Source organism: Pectinophora gossypiella, chromosome 10 (assembly GCF_024362695.1).
Source record: "Pectinophora gossypiella chromosome 10, ilPecGoss1.1, whole genome shotgun sequence".
NCBI classification, from domain to species: domain Eukaryota; kingdom Metazoa; phylum Arthropoda; class Insecta; order Lepidoptera; family Gelechiidae; genus Pectinophora; species Pectinophora gossypiella.
Genome location: NC_065413.1, coordinates 13,643,422 through 13,660,700, shown reverse-complemented (window position 1 = coordinate 13,660,700; position 17,279 = coordinate 13,643,422). Strand labels below are relative to the sequence as shown.

The window sequence follows — 17,279 nt, the reverse complement described above, 5'->3', positions numbered from 1 at the left end:
ATTATTAAACATCACATTACCAATAAAATATAATTTTGTTGGTGGCTGTTTAAAAGCAGAAGGTAATCCTGTCTCTCAAACTATAAGACCTGTATCTTGAGAGGCAGTGTTCAGTTTTTACAGTTTTTTTAAAATATAATTGAAAAAAAAAATCAAAATTCGGAAGGCACGTTAAGCCGTTGGTCCCGGCTGCATTAGCAGTCGTTAATAACCACCAATCCGCACTGGGCCCGCGCGGTGGTTTAAGGCCCGATCTCCCTATCCATCCATAGGGAAGGCCCGTGCCCCAGCAGTGGGGACGTTAATGGGTTGGTGATGATGACCTAAGTGAGAATGTAAAGATTGCCCGTTCACCACTTCCCTAGCTTCTAATCCCCGTTTCTACCGCCATTGTTGTAGCTAATAGCACGGAGGTTTCATCTCTAGCTGAAAACTTTCTTAACTGGTTTGGAGCCCAACCTAACAAAGTTTCGCCAATTTGCATCCGAACCGGCGAGTTGAAATGTATTGGCATCGATTTGAATCTATATTTGATACTTACAAAGATGACTTTACAAAGTATAGATGTATCGTATGCTGACATTGAAATGTGATCACCCCATCGCCTATACAGGGTGTTAGTGGCGTCGTAATGAAAACTTTGAGGGATGATTCAGACCCTTATTTTGAGTAGTTATCAAGTGATATTTTCCGTCTCAAAAGTATGGAACTGAAATTATTTTAAAAAATCATGAATTTTCGAACAGGAAAAACCCTTGTGTCAGGGTTACTAGTGAGCCGTTTGTTGTTGTAAATTTTGTACCGGGTGAGAGACCTCAACGCTTCCTATTTGTCCGGCCAAGTAGTTGCCATTTGCGGCAAACGTACAGTAAGTCACGTCAAAAGCAATTTCTCTGTTTGATGATGATAAAAGACATCCATGAAGATATAAAATTACCCTCGACTTGAAATGGTGTCAGATTCCGTCATATGCGATTAACGCCAGCCACTTGTCTGTTTATTGTCGCCTCACAATGTCAATTAAGGCTGAAGGGAGGAATGAGATTATAATTATTTATTATTATTTATAATATAAATTATAATAAATTAATGCTTTCATACCATAAAATATATACACACAAACTCACGCATTCCGACACCGCGCCTGTCACAAACGAAATCTACTACCTTCCTTGCTCTAAAGGTTTCAGACCCTATCTGCTTGCTTGATTACAAATTAAGTGAGGACCCTCAACTCCTCCTATTGGCCGGCCAAGTAAGGACGCCATTTAAGGCAAATCTATAATATCAAATCAAATCAAATAATATATTGCAGAAAAATGGTATTTTAGGTGTAGGTCATAACATAGGCATGCAAAGGAGAATGGGCGAAACTGGTCCAAGAACGTCCACTGATGAGACTTATTGTACATTAATTTCGTCAAGTCTCATCAGTGGAGGTTCTTGGACCAATTTCATACTAATGTGCCCATTGTTATTTGTTAGTGTACTAACAAGTCTCTCTCTCTCTCTCTCTCCTTGGCATTTATTATTCCCATCTGATGGTGGGGTCTGCCTTCTTCGTACTTTTCTTCCACTTCGCTTTATCAGACGTGTCGTGTGTTAGTGCACTAACAAGTAAAAAAGAAATTTGTAAAATTTAAATAGTGAACAATGCCAAGAAAATAAATAATAATAAAAAGTTATCAAAATTCAATAAAATCTTTAAAGTCACGTGAATAAAAACACTGCACTATAAAACTTCGCTTTAGGGCGTCATATTTTTAATTACGATAAATTAAGTAAAAATATACATACTCCCGTAGTTATAAGTTACAAAGTACGCTACTACATTGATTACACAAATTAAAATCTCATATCAACATATCTCGCGTCCGGCGCGTGTGGCCCGTCCTTGCCGCGGGGGTGGGCGCCTCTTACTTCAGTAGGCCGGAGTAAGATGGTGACTGAGTTCGAATAGGGACCCAGACCTACGGGGTATAACGTAGAACCCTCGCCCAGGGATACGGGTGAAGTCCTCAACGGCTGCAGAGGCGGAGATGGGAGCCATCGGTACGGCAATGCAGGACGGAAGGGGCATGTCACAGGGACTGTAACCTGGAACCTGACAGAGGAGCAGTAACTGTCAGTACTATTCAGAGGCAGAGGACAGGAGTCCTAGTATGGCTTTGTAATAGACTACTCTGGGCGCCATCCCACTCGCGTCAGACAGAGTACTGCGGGGCGGAAGGCAAGAGGGAAACCACTGCCCTATTTTTCCCTAAAAAAGTAGCATGGAGAGTATTTTACAGAAATGCTGCATCGACAAGAGCGTGGCTCTTAAATTGATGATGATGATCAACATATCTAATTAATCTATTGACCTATTTCACAGCCGACGACCGGGCCTGTAAATAAATATAATAAACAAACACTCCACGCACATTAGGGGCCCGCACTACGCCAATTCAAACATTAAAATTAGCATGTTGTTTATTTTCCATTAATATAAATTCTATGTCAACAAAATTATACATACAATTTTGTTATTTATTTTATTTTATATCAAAAGCGTGAGGGTGAAAGATATCAACTATAACATAAATGAATTTGTGACTATGTAAACAAAAACATCCCTTTGACTTCCGTTTCAGTAAAAGATGTATGAACTCTTCAAGCTTACAGTAATGTTTCTCTACCGGGTTAAATGGAAACAAGATCAGAAAATAGCATTCAATTAAGTACATAGGATATAAATACAATCATCATCTCCCTAGCATTATCCCGTTTTTCACAGTGTCTGCTTAACTAACCTGATTTAACAGGTCTGGTTTTTTACAGAAGCGACTACCTGTCTGACCTTCCAATCCGCGAAGGGAAAACCAGCAGAATACAGCTTAGGTTACAAACCTTCGAAAATGCATTTCTCGGGAATGTGGGTTTCCTCACGATGTTTTTCTTCACCGCTGAGCGCGTGATAATCATTTATGATCCAAACATTAATTGTCACGACAATCATTGGTTTAGGCCTGTACTGGTTAAGAAACTGCGACCTCAAAGTGAGAGGCAAGCGTCCTACCAACTGGGCTACCACGGTTCATACGATATAGATACAGTCATAAGGTGGAAATGACGATGACAGAGCGGACAATAGGATTGGTTACTTGTAGCATAGAATTATAAGAGTCACTCTCCGCCCTACACTGATATGAGGTTGGAATGAACTTGATTTACCTCACCCCCCGATGGGAGCCATTATAGTCTGTTTAAGCCGTAAACCGTTAAGGAGTAAAAGAGCGCGCGCGGATTGCCTGTCTCCCTCGCACGCACGGGGTGACACACTGTAAGAACGATATTTTTGTATGCAGTGTCCGGGCTATGTGCTTACAGTGCTGTGCTTATCTCTCATGTAGGTAAGTCCACGTTTTAGAGGACATAAACTTGGCCGACTTTTAGATACAACAAGTTTCTCATCTATTTCTTCTAATACATAAAAAGTCTAACAGAGAAATACATTGTGTGATCGCAGTAAACAATGTTAACACCTGCCTTTACCACTTCCTGTGCCTTATCTTATCTTATTTAGCCTATACGATCCCACTGCTGGGAAAAGGCCTTCCCTTGATTTTTCCACTCCTCTCGGCTTTGCGGAATCTCCGGCCAATCCCTCCGATAAGCATTGAGGTCGTCACATCATCTTTTACGCGGTCTTCCTCGACTTCTATGCCCGCCCTGAGGTACCCAGTGAGTAACGACTCGTGCCCATCGCTCCGGATGCATCCGACAAGCGTGTACTCCACTTCCTGTGTATTCCACCAAAATATAATTGTTAAAAAAGGCGGCCCAGTACCCGATGGCTTTATTGGGCTAAAAAGTATTGAAATCGATTCCAATGGTGCGTTTTACTACACTTCACCATAAATCATCATCATCACTCTAGCGTTATTCAGTTAAAAGAGGTAGGTATGTGGTTGAGAATAAATCTTTGTTAAAAGTACATTTTTAAAATTATAATACCTACGTTTTTAACTTACTTTGATGTAAGCGTATTTATTCATCATCATTAATTTAAGAGCCAAGCTCTTGTCGGTGTAGCATTCTCCATTCTTGTCTATCAAGGGCCAATGTTTTGAATTCCTTATATGACACGACGGTCGCCTATTCTTTAATTTGTTCCATGTCAGCTCTTTTTAGTCTTCCCTTCTATCATGTTTTATATGAATTCGTCGTGTTTTATTACGTAGTTAAAATTTTATTTACGTAGATATCTGTAATAGATACTAAGCTATCTACAGGGACGTAAAACGTGTCTTGAAACAGTTCACGTAAACAGTGCACGACTTGCGTATTACCAGTATTGCGGGAACTTGGCCTGCGCACTGCCGTGCGCTTAGATATAAAAAGTTTTACAACCTGACAAACTATTTACTTTTCAGTTTTTAATTGTGTTTCCATGAAGTGTGTGAATGAAGCGACTGTGTAGTAATGGCGTGCTCGACATGATATTAAGGAGTTGTTGGGTCGTTGCCAAGCTTATCTGTAGGTAAATGCCAACACTAAATGTTGTAGTTACACCTATAGCGTTGAACTTGACTGTAATATTTAGGTTGATGTACAATATAGCTTATAGAAACTGTATTTCTTTAAATGTATTAAATGGAACGTAATTAAATACAATACTTGCATTCAAAACAAACATATTAAAACCATTATAATCAGTAATTGACAACCTTTAGGTATAGGAAACGAATTTTATAAAAGCGTAGCAGAATAGACAACTAGGTAATTGCATAAAAATAAAAGTTATAAGTACATAATAGTGCGTTATTTGTCTTTTGATGATGTGATGTCATTGTAATGTATATATATAAATATAAGTATATATATATATATATATATTTAATTATGTAATCCGTGTCTGTGGTGTCCTAAATAATAAATGTTTCTTTCTTTCTTTCTTTCTAATACCTATATGTACGAAAAATATAATAAAATTAATACATAGACGACAATAAATCATAATTCTAATAATCATAATACTTACATACATACAGTCATATGGAAAAGAGGAAAACATTACAGTACTATACCTAATCTATAAATTAATAAAAATGGAGAAGAGGAACGTTATAAAGAAGAGGAGAGAGAGTTGAGAATGTAATGCTTGACTTGCCCTTTAAAAGTATCTAAACGATCCCTTTGTAAATGGACTTAGGCATGGAATTCCATTACCGGATAGCTTGCACCACTATACGTAAACAACTTCAAATATAATTTTTATGGATAAATAACTTTACTTAAGGGGTGGGTGTGGTTGATGGTAGGGCTGGCAGAGAAAGATCTACGCAGATGTACATTGGACCAAAGTGGAGATGTCCTTAGAAAAGGTTCAGTACGATCTACTATAAAGTGGCGTGCGTGAATGTTGAGGAAGCAAGAGAAGTGTGTCAGGATCGAAGCAAATGGAATTACATAGTCTCTGCTAACCCCGATGGGAGATAGGCGTGCGTTTATGTATGTATGTGTATGTAATGCGGTGGGCCACTGCAGTCACCGATACGAAGTCTTAAGATGGATATGATGAACCTTATGGTGACGAGGGATCAACCCATAACACTCTTCTTCGCATGCGGGTTTTGAGATCAATAACCGACCTCAATCCTGGTGTTAGGGTTATTATTGAGCCACCAAAGGCCCTTGTAAAGACTCATGACTACATACTTACTTATTATTGAGACTTCAAAGGCCTCTGACATGGCTCTTGTAACTATTGCCTACTTACCTCAGTAACCCCTGACCCCAGGGTTGATGAGGTTGGTAATTTACTTCACAACCCACACGATAGAAGAAAACCAAGCTCATCAACCGCAAAACACGCAATCACTGTCGTGAAAAAAATACACTACCGAAGTTATACACAGAGGCATTCTCAGGTAAAAAATACCTAAAAATTGTATACAAAACTTTGAAATTGGACGGAGGGTATTCCAAATTACTATTTCATTCACGTGCCAAAAGAATGGCTTTGAAAAACTTTCGTAGAAGCTTGGCGATTTACAAGTCACTGTGTTCAATAGCATTGGGGTATTTTTATATGAAAATCGATTTGATTTAAATTATAAAAAGTTGTTTTATTAAACAATTTGTTTAGGGTTGGAAAGCTCGGGCAAGGCTCGGGGCCTTGGGAGTTTTAATAAAAAGAAGTTTGAAAAGAAATGCGTTTTGTCTTTTAGGCTGGGAACATCTTTATAACTATTCTGATTCTTTTAGAAGATATGAACGCATGGGATTAGGATTAGGCAGCCAAATTACAAAATTGTATAACAATATTTTGTTTCTTTTTTAAATAATGTCTAAGGCCCTGTGCCGAGGTTTTTGTTGCAGCTTCATTTCCCCGGGTATTCAGTCATTCTCATTTTGAATTTTGAATGCATATTTTTTTTGGTTCATTTTGTCAGCAGAACCGGCAAAGAAAACGTAGTCCGTAAAGCTAATTTGTATGTTAATTAATTACATCTTTAAGTATTCTTAAACACAAATACTTATATAGTATTCATAAGCTCACTTCTATTTCTTACTGGTGTGGTCATTGGCATGGAATTTCACCCACTAACTATCTTGTTCTATTGCTTTCTCCATATCTTTTTTTTTTGTCGTGACTTATTGTAGATTTGCCGCAGATGGCATTAAGTACTTGGCCGGACAAATGGGGAGCGCTGAAGGCTATCACCCGGTGCAAAGTTTAAGACAACAGGCCTGAGGATGCTCGTTTGGGCGCGAACCTCGGCTCAGGGCGTCGTCTGAGAGGAATAATATTTGAAAGAATTAATCGACCCGAGTGGGTCATTAGCGATAAGCGCTGATTGAGGGAAATCGTCGACCACGCCGGCGGGGTCGGTATCGGGGTCCTGAAATGTTTGGTGTCGCGAGCTGATTGGTTGCTTCTATAGCTAGAGTAATCGGGTCGTCGGAATCGTATATTACGTCCTTCGGACGCCGATACTTTTCAGTACCGTCCCTAAGCGGGATGTATTCGGAAGGCGCAACTACCAGGGGATTTGGGTGGTGCGAAGTAGAATCGAAGCTTTCTCATCGTCATCTTAAAGTAAAAACACGTATCCGCCTTTTTGTGTGTACATAATATTGGTACTGTATTAAGCTACAAATACCCAACCAAAATGGAGTAGCTAAAGTCGGTACAACTCACAAATCGATTCCACCGGAGAATTTAACTCGTCTACTCTTCGCCATAAATTTTACATTTGTACGTGCCAAAGCCAATCTACACGACGATCTTACCTGACGATCATTTAGTACCAACTTTTTTCTTTTACAGCTCATTTACGATCACGTACTTTCATAAATTCACGACCTTAATCCCTAGAGAGATGATAGAGCTCACCAGTTTCTGACGATAACATTCAGCTACTGAGAATGATTTTATTTCTTTCTTATTCATCTTCCCAGCATTATCTCGTTTTTCACAGGGTCCGCTTACCTAACCTGAAGATTTGACAGTTCTTGTTTTTTACTGCGACTGTCTGTCTGACCTTCCAACACGCAAAGGGAAAACCAGCCCAATACAGGTTAGGTCACATACCTCCGAAAATGTATTTCTCGGGAATGTGGGTTTCTTCACGATGTTTTCTTTGACCGCTGAGCACTTAATAATCATATTATTAAATCAGGTACAAACCAAAAACGCATTTCAGAAAATTCACCTATCATGTACTTAACCTCTAACCGTGACATACAACTGTCAGGTCGAAATAAGTATTCATAAAAATATTATTTCCAAATAAACCTACAACCTAAACTAGACCATTCTCCTCCCTAACATTCCAATATCATCGATGCCTAGCACAATTCTTTTCATAACTCTCGGCAATTTGTATCAAATCGACGTTGATGCTCGACGATACAGCAAGCGTTCCCGGGCCAGTATCCGATCAATCTTGGCCCCAGGGTTCTTTGCAACTGCAGCGAACGACGAACATACTCGTTCCGGAGCACCCGCCGCACGGCATTTGACGTCGCGCGACCGTCGAAGAAGCTCGCCCCAATAACAGGTACCTTAGTGCTCTAATTTTGAATTACGAATTACGTTTGAAAGTGTGCTTAAAATTATTTACAAATCAATTTCAATTTTTAAACGAGAAAATTGTTTCTGAATTTTGATTTATCGTAATTTTCTGAAGTTTGCATTTTTTAAATATGGAACGTGCGTGATTTTAGAATTGAAATACGTAGAATTATTTTTAAATTCTATTTTGAAGTGAATTAAAAAATAAAGTGTTCGATTTTTCTTGTAAATTCAAAAGTTAGCTCTTTTTCAAGTTCTTAACTCGGCGCGGATTCTGCTGGGGTTTAACAAGTTGGCTTTGGGAAGTTGGTCGTATTAGGCCGCCTCGCATCGACTTATACGCGTATTAAAAACTTTCCTCCGGCTTTGTTCTAATAAGATTTTTCTGATAAAATTTTTGTTGTGTGTCGTAAAATTTTACGTATCTGTATAAACCATCAAAATTAAAACTTTGTGTTTCTTTGTTTAAATATTCTTTCATCTCTTTATTGAATTAAAACTTATAATAAATAATTGCGTCTTATACTTAGTGGATAGAAATTGCGGGCAAGACTTGTATTTATCTGTCTGACAGTGGTAATTAAATACAATATTCTTGCTAGTTAATCTATTTAAATTGTGTGTGAGACAATCCAAAAGCAAATCTAATTTAAAACCGAAATCGCGTAGTACGCAAAAAAACCGTTAAACCAACCTCAAAGAAATACGTAACAAGGAGTGCTTACGACTAACGACCTACCTACTTGTAGTACCAACGAAACGCTAATTCCGGCGATATAAAGTTTACTTGTAGGCTTCAGTTTTTATGTTTCGCATGGCAAATAGCTCTTTTGATGCGAGTGGCTGGGGTTAGATCCGTTTGCATAACCTAACCGGGCGTATTCAAATTTTTACCGCTGTTGCGTAATACGAACATACCGAAAGGGTTAAAAGCGTTTTTTTTTTTTTTTTAAAGAGCCCGCTTCAATTGCAAATGATCGCGCGCTGTTCTATATTTAATTCGTTTTATTTCAATTCGATTTTTGTGTCGTTCCAAAATTGAATAGTACTTACCTATTTTTTTATTGTTAAAGAATAGTCAGCGCGATTGCGATTTAAATTGTTGCGACTGGTCGCATTGTTGAAATCAATCGAATTAAAAAAAAAACATTCGATTGGATTCTATTTTTGTTCGTACGTTCATTAACATAAGTAAACATAAACAATACACGTGTCATTTCATTCCTCGGCACTTTCATTAACAACTTTTTAAATAAATTATAAAGGCATTGGCACAAAACATTTTAGGCAAGCTTATTGAATTGCAAATGGAGTGCGGGTGCTCAATTTTAAATTTATCTGAATTCGTAATCGACCAAAAGTTATCTTTGTTATTTCGTATACATATATTTGTATTGTATGATAGAACGTGTTTAGCAACTTAACTTCCTGGTAATGTAGTAAAAACCGACTGAGGGATTGTGCAATTTCCATTATTTTGGACCAAAGGGGTTAAAAGGGGCACATCGAAGCAATTAATCTAGAAAAGTACCGTTTGGCACAAGCACAAAATTCACCTAAAGCACCGTTTTATAGTTAGAACATCAACTTTTCTTTTCTTTTTAATATTTCTGTCTACTTCTCAGTGATACATGTATTAGTGGAGACTTGATTGGCTAATGTACCAACTATTTGTATTTTATAAATTGCTATTTAAGCTGTTTGTTTCCCAATTTGAAATAAATAAAAAGCAATATTGCAATTTGGCATTTGCGCATCATAAAAATTGCGCAATGCAAACAAATGTCAAATAGCAATTTTACTTTTTTAGATGAATTGCTTTGATGCGGCCTTTTTAACTCCCCCAGTACACGGGCGACAGACTGCTCAGACATTACCGTCCATCTTACTCAACTCAGAACTTCGTATCGAAAGGCTGTAAGTTGGCTTTTTAATGCTTGCGGTTCCACTCTGCCCATTATGGGTTATAGACGTGATTTTATATGTAATATGTGTAACTAAATGTAATATGTTTAGCCCAGCTGACGTCATTCCACCCTGCGTTGCCATTTCGTAAAAATAGATTACCTACGACCAATGTTTTAATTTACTTTGCAAGGAAATTTTGAACTTATATATGCGTTACCACTGTGTTACCATTAAATCGGTATCTCCAACATTCCAAGGACGTATATTTTATTATGGAAAATTAAATGAATGACTAACTAATGTATATATATATATATATATATATTTATGTTTTATATTTTTGATTTATATATATATATATATATATATATATATATATATAACGCTTACGTCATCAAAGGGCTAGCAATGGCGGCTTGTCATAGGATTGAGCATACCTGGTCTTCCTATACAGGATTGGCATAAGCCAATCCCATATATTTTGATCGCTCTCAATTGTCATTAACCCTGATACAGACACCACCGACATGGTCGATCGCTATCGACCCAAGAGGGTCCATTAATTCTTTCAAATATTTTCCTCTCAGACAACGCGGTTCGCAACCCAACTGGGCACCCTCAGGCCTGTTGTCTTAAGTTTTGTATCGGGTGAGAGCCGTCAGCCACGTGAAAAGATTATCTTTAATCGTTTGGAACTTGGCTAAGACCCCTGCTGGTTTCTCATTGGTTATACACCAGCACGGTGTCCTAGTGAGATAAGGCCCTTAATCCTATTAAAATAAGAAACACCCTCTTAAAGTAACATTTAAAATCTTAAGGTCTCATTATCTCGATGATTTTTCAAAGCCGAGCTCTCCAATTAGAGCAATTTGAAGGCGATGCAAACCATTAACTTAGTTGGCGCTATACCAGAAAGATACTCCGCTGGCTTTTAAATACGATTTCATAAAGGAATTTTATGTTGATCGACAGATAGACAGACGGGCATCTTTTTTATTATAAAATTATGTTTCGCCAAACAATAAAACAAAACCGAAGCAGGTTATTATACTTTTACCTATACAAGCTGTTGTAGACACCGTAACGAAAACTTTGAGTTCTTTTTTCAAAATTAAGGAACTGAAAGTAATAATTAAAATAAAAACACAAAAATTTTCAAGAGTTTTGCGACATAAAATTGAAAATAATAAAAGAAAAATCAAATCAACTCCGGATCATCCCCCTCAGTATTGAGATTATTATAGTTTGTTTAACAAATAGGTTTTAAATTTCTCTCAGGACCGAAACATTTTCATACGGACAGATCTACAAGTTACCAGTAGAGCTAACATGCACAACGGGATACAATTTTGTCACGGTCATTTTATTGATTCTGACGATATAATTATGTCGTTTTGCCGATTGGTGCTAATATGTGAACCCAATTAAATCATGTCGTTCTGTCAAAATACGAACAAAATCACGTGGCACGTTTCATAAGTCTATTAATAATAATATAATTTTATAAATATTTGCACACTTGCTTGCAGTTTGAATATGCACTGTTTTACTTAGAATAAGATCTTCAACTTTGTGTCATAATTAAAACACATAATAACGGGTATTATGTGTTTTAATTATGATAATGGCCCCGATTCCTGCAGACACCGCCTAATTTTATTTTAAGTTATATCCGTCATTTTCATATCCGTAGAAAAGGAAAGGGACGGATGATTCACAGCTCTTAATTTTAGGAAGAATGAGTAAATGAATGAATAACCCGGGCGAATCAAAAGGTACGTCCCTGGTATGCAATCCGTTTGACGTGCTGTCTACTTAACTGTGTCGGGTTATTGACGGACGTAAAATTTTTAGACAGTTGGTTTAGATTTGTGCTTAAAATTGACGTGTGTTCCATAAATTTTATGCTTGTCGATTACCCGTCCCTTTCCTTTTCGGCGGATAAGAAAATGACAGATATAACTTAAAATAAAATTAGATGGTATTTACAGGAATTAGCACCATTAACCGCGTAAACTTAAAACAACTTTGTGCCCTTGCAAAAAAATGATTGATTATGATTATAGGGAAAAAAAACTTATCGATTTCGACACAATTTATTGAATCGTTTGATAATTTTATCACGTTGCACATTAGCCCTAAAGACAACTTGTTACCACACTTGGTGAACCGAATGGTGACAGGCTACCATTGTATGATAACATACTGCGCTTGGGAGATAGCCAAGTTGCAAACAATTTTAAAAAGCAATAGTTTTTTTTCTACCTGAATCATTGTAGATTTGCCGCATATGGTATTAACTACATAACCGGACAAATCGGGAGGGGTGCGGGCTAACATACGGCATAAAATTTAAGACAACAGGCCTGAGGGTGCCCGAAAACGTCAGATATAGTTAGTGACAATGTAATTTTATTAATAAATAAGTAAACTCATTTTTGTTTGTGTATCCACCTAAAAATATATTTCTTGAATCTTAATTATAATGCAAGTTCTATTTAAGTTAGTTATATTTCTAAATCGAATAAAACCAAATCCACAATCTAGAGATTTCCGCCAAAAGTTGAAATTGTTTTAAACCACTCGAGTATAGTCTCAAGAATGGTTCGTTTATTGCAGGTGCATCCACTGTCCGGACAGCAGCTAACGAGTGAGTTTTATTACTATTATTTCTACTACTACTATTTTATAGAACTATTATTTTCCTTTCTATTATAGTGTCTTACCTATTACTATTTTATATCTGGGGGCATGATAGTGCCCCCGCCAAGGCGAGCAAAGCGAAGCGCAAAAGCAGGGCCTTTCTCACCTACCTTTTTAACCTAACTTTCTCAAAACGTTTCGCCGATTTTCTGAACCCTCATAACAATGGTTTGGTCAATACCAGATAAACCAAATTCTTAAGATAGTTATACTTTGAAATGAAATTAAAATTTATTGTCATAAATGTGGTTAGGTATATAGAAAAGTGTATATGTAAGTGTATATAGAAAAGTGATGTTTATAGCGCTCAATAATAATTACATAAGGTACTTACAAATAATTACATAAATACTTATCTGTATAAAAAGGAAAAACTTATGAGTTGATTTTATTGATGTATAAAAATCCCTGATTTTTGACACTCAACGACTCACTGATACAAACGAGCCCCATATGTTGTCTAACGTGTAGAGTTTAGGAACTTAGGGATTGTATACTTAAAGCGTAGATATAGAATTATAACCTTGACTCTACACGAGATTTGACAACTTTTTGACAATGCGATCGATATGATCTCAATGTCCTCGATAACCTATAAATACTACTTAATTTCTTAAATACATTCGAAGCAAATGTCTGGTGATAGGCGCTAAACGGCACAGATAAATTAAATAACAGGGAAGCAACGATTTAGCACTATTTCAAGCCAAAAACGCCGACTGACCAGCCATTCTGACGCTCATGTAAATAGTACTTCAGGGGTGTTAAAAAGGCCATATCAAAGCAATTCATCTAAGAAAGCAATATTGCTATTGGGCATTTCTTTGCATGCATACTTTCTTTTATATATGCGCAAATGTCAAATTGCAATATTGCTATTTTTTTAATAAATGGCTTCGATGTGTCTGGTGAGAGCCCTCAGCGCCATCTTGCGGCAAATGTACAATAAGTCTCGTGAAAAAAGAAAGCCTTTTTAACTCCCCAGTTCCCTTAACTAACTTGCAAACATCATTCTTTTTCTAACCTTTATACCGTTGCATAGTTATAAAGTTTTCAAACTCTATTAAGCAGAAGAAACTTATCAATTCTTAAAAGAAAATAGTGTAAAACATACTTTACGGAGGTTATATCGTTTTTCATATTACGTTTTTCATAATATCCGTCAATTTTCCACTTATAATAAAACAGTTAAGAAAAGCTATTAAACTATATTTTACGACGTACGTTATTATTACCTTAAATTGCTTCTAATAAAGCTCTAAAATATTAAATACAACTACTAGGAAGTGAATAGCTTACCTACCTATATTAGAAATTATATGATTAATCGGAAATTTTATGATTAGTAATTGAAAATTTTATCTACGTATATAATCGTATACAAGTGTGTACAGGTGTTAGTGACATCGTAACGAAAACTTTGTGGGATGATTCAGACCATGATTCTGAGTTGATATTAAGTGGAATCATCGCTATATATCATCATTAAACGTTGACTTCTCAAAGATGCGGTCAACTTAAGTTGGCTATTTCATGAAATATGACCATTTCATTCATTTCATGATGAGTTCGACTCATCATGAAATGATCAATTCTAAGATCTGGCCACGACATTTTATATTTATACTCGTATACTGTTTAGTGGTAACTACCACTGAACCCGTAATGACTAGAGAGGGTAAGGAGAGGGTAAACCTAGATTAAAACACATAAACTCTACACTCCATCGCCGATTAAACCCGTTAAAACTAACTGCTGGGTTCAACCCGCTATACAATATCATATTTTTAAATGATTGTCATTTAAACTTTCTTCTCCACGTAGGTTCGATGACCGATCTATCATATAAACTGTCTACAGGTTCTGAGTGCAGTTGCGACCACTGTGGTCCAGTAGTTGAGCGGTTCACGATCCGAAAGTTCCGGGTTCGATTTCCGATGGGGACACAATTATCACAAACATATCATTTTGCCTATGTAGATATCATCACCTTGTTTGGTTAGGACATCACAGGCTGATCACCTGATTATAAATATGGTAGTAAGATGACCCGTGCTTCGGAAGGCACTTTAAGCCATTGGTTCCGGTTACTACTTACTGTTGTAAGTAGTTTTTGCGTGAGCCATGTCAGGGGCCTTTGGCGGCTTACTAATAACCCTGACGCGTTTATGAGATAAGTTTTCGATATATTAATATGATGTTAGAATAAATCTATCGATAGAGAAAGCCGTCCGCGATTAGAAATAAATCCTCTACAAATTGAATTTTAAGCTCTTTGTATTTTAAACTGACTAAACGAAACTTTAATTTTGGAAATGGGTTCCGGGTCGAACCGGATTAAAGTGGTTTTAACTCAGCCAGTTGTGACGACATGTCCTAAGGTAGATTTGCTAATGTAACTTATTTTGCTAAGTTTAATACTAAGGGTATCATACTAAGGGTGTCACGTCTGACGCTATACGATTTAAGTCTAAACTATGTTCGAGGGGGGGTGAGGTAAACCTAGCTCCGACGCTGGTGGGGAGCGGAGAGTTGCCGTTCTATACGTAGTATTATTCCTTATTCTATGCTAAGGGTAGAATATAGGCAGCAAAATACAGGCAGCAGGCAGATAGGTGATTATTTTTGCTACATAGAGAATACTTAATATAAGCTCACAACTATATCCCAATAGGAAAGTCAGAGGTACATACATCGCAAGATGAACTAAGTATGCACACCTCACCGAGCTTTTTGTAAGACCTATGTGGAAAATAGGCTATGCGGAAAATTAATACTTAAACTATAACGCGTATTGTTAAAAAAATACCTGCCTAGACATACATACATAAACTCACGCCTATTTCCCACCGGGGTAAGCAGATCTGACACGCTTCTCTTGCTTCTTCCACATTTATCAATCGTTTCATACACACACGCCAGTTCAGAGTAGATCCTACTAAACCTTTTCAAAGGATATCTCCAATTTGGTCAATGTAGGTCTTCTAGATCTTCCTCTGGCAACCCTACCTTCGCTTTATACAGGGTGTTAGTGACATCGTAACGAAAACTTTGCGGGGTGGTTCAGGCCGTGATTCTGAGTTGATATCAAGTAGAAATTTCCGTCGCAAAAGTATGGATTGAAAAATAATTAAAAAGAAAAGAAAAATTTTCATGAATTTTTTGACACGAAATTCCACTTGATATCAACTCAGAATCATGGTCTGAACCATCCCCCTCAGTATTCGTTACGGTAACACTAACACCCATACCTACTTATATAGCTACCGTATGTACTTGTGTGGGGTGTAAGTGTAATCGTAACGAATACTGAGTGGGATGATTCATCTGATTATTCTGAGTTAATATCAAGTGGAATTTTCCATCACAAAAGTATAGAATTGAAAATAATTTTAAAAAACTAAAAAAAAATCATGAATTTTGCGACGAAAAATTCCACTTGATTTTAACTCAGAATCATGGTCTGAATCAACCCCCTCAGTATTCGTTACGATGTCACTAACACCCAGTATACTTGTCTAGAATATAAAATAAATGTATGCAATAAAAATATGTTATATTTATCTTTTCTAATTTGGGATTTGAATAATGGTTCGAAACGAGATTTTAAAAACAAAATTGCCTTAGAAATTGCTTATAAAGACGACGCCACGCTTTCGCGCGTTTACGGGCACTTTCCAGTGAGAAATAAACTTAATTATGATTGCAATGTGTTTCAAACAGTAATAGCTTACCTATCAAGTTGGTATAACATAAAGTTTAGGTGAAGCATGGGTACTTAGATCATATTGCGAAGGATGTACGTACAGTCATGAGTAAAATCATGTACCCACTTTAGAACCTTGTCGCACATTTGACATTTTAATGCGACTAACGGTTTAATTTGTCAAAATAGTTAATGTGACATGGTATCAAAGTGTATACATATTTGTACTCGTGACAGTACATACCTGTTACTAGTCACTGCTTATATTATTATAAATGCGAAAGTTGTTGGTTGACCCAAATAATTAAAAAAAAAGAAAAACTGTCTGTCTGTGCCGCTTTGACGCCAAAAAATAAATCGTTTTTAATTTACTTTAATACAGAGATATATAATTATGTATATGCATTGCTGTGCATTTTTGGTTGCTCTTTCTTCGTCAAATTGTTCTTTCTTGTACTCTGATCTTATCTGTCGAAATGTTAGATAACAAAGCTCTTTTTTAAATAACTATTGCGCCGTTTTACTGCTGGGAACGGTGGTGCAGTGGTTAAGCATTGGTCTCACGATCCGGAGGTCCTGGGTTCGAATCCCGGTGGGGACATATCACAAAAATCACTTTGTGATCCCTAGTTTGGTTAGGACATTACAAGCTGATCACTTGATTATCGTGAGACGATCCGTGCTTCAGAAGGCATGTTAAGCCGTTGGTCCCGGTAACTATTTACTGGTGTATGTACGTATCGTTACATGAGTCATGTCAGGGGCCTTTGGCTGCTCAATAGTAACCCCGACACCAGGGTTGATGAGGTTGGTAACCCACCTCACAACCCACACGATAGAAGAAAGACTGCTGGGAACGTACCCAAAGTGACAACATTCTCTCGAGTACACGATAGTGAT

At 37.1% G+C, this 17,279-nt stretch overlaps 2 protein-coding genes across 2 annotated transcripts in view; one reads left to right on the top strand and one right to left on the bottom strand.

The window, feature by feature from the left end:
* Window positions 1-17,279, bottom strand: part of LOC126370144 (neuropeptide CCHamide-1) — a 195,777-nt gene that overhangs the window by 146,407 nt on the left and 32,091 nt on the right. The window lies entirely within an intron of this gene.
* Window positions 7,970-17,279, top strand: part of LOC126370142 (calexcitin-1-like) — a 58,853-nt gene continuing 49,543 nt past the window's right edge. The window contains exons 1-2 of the mRNA XM_050014890.1: window positions 7,970-8,048; window positions 12,590-12,620. The gene's annotated coding sequence lies outside the window, so the exon portion shown is untranslated. The remainder of the gene's footprint in view (window positions 8,049-12,589; window positions 12,621-17,279) is intronic.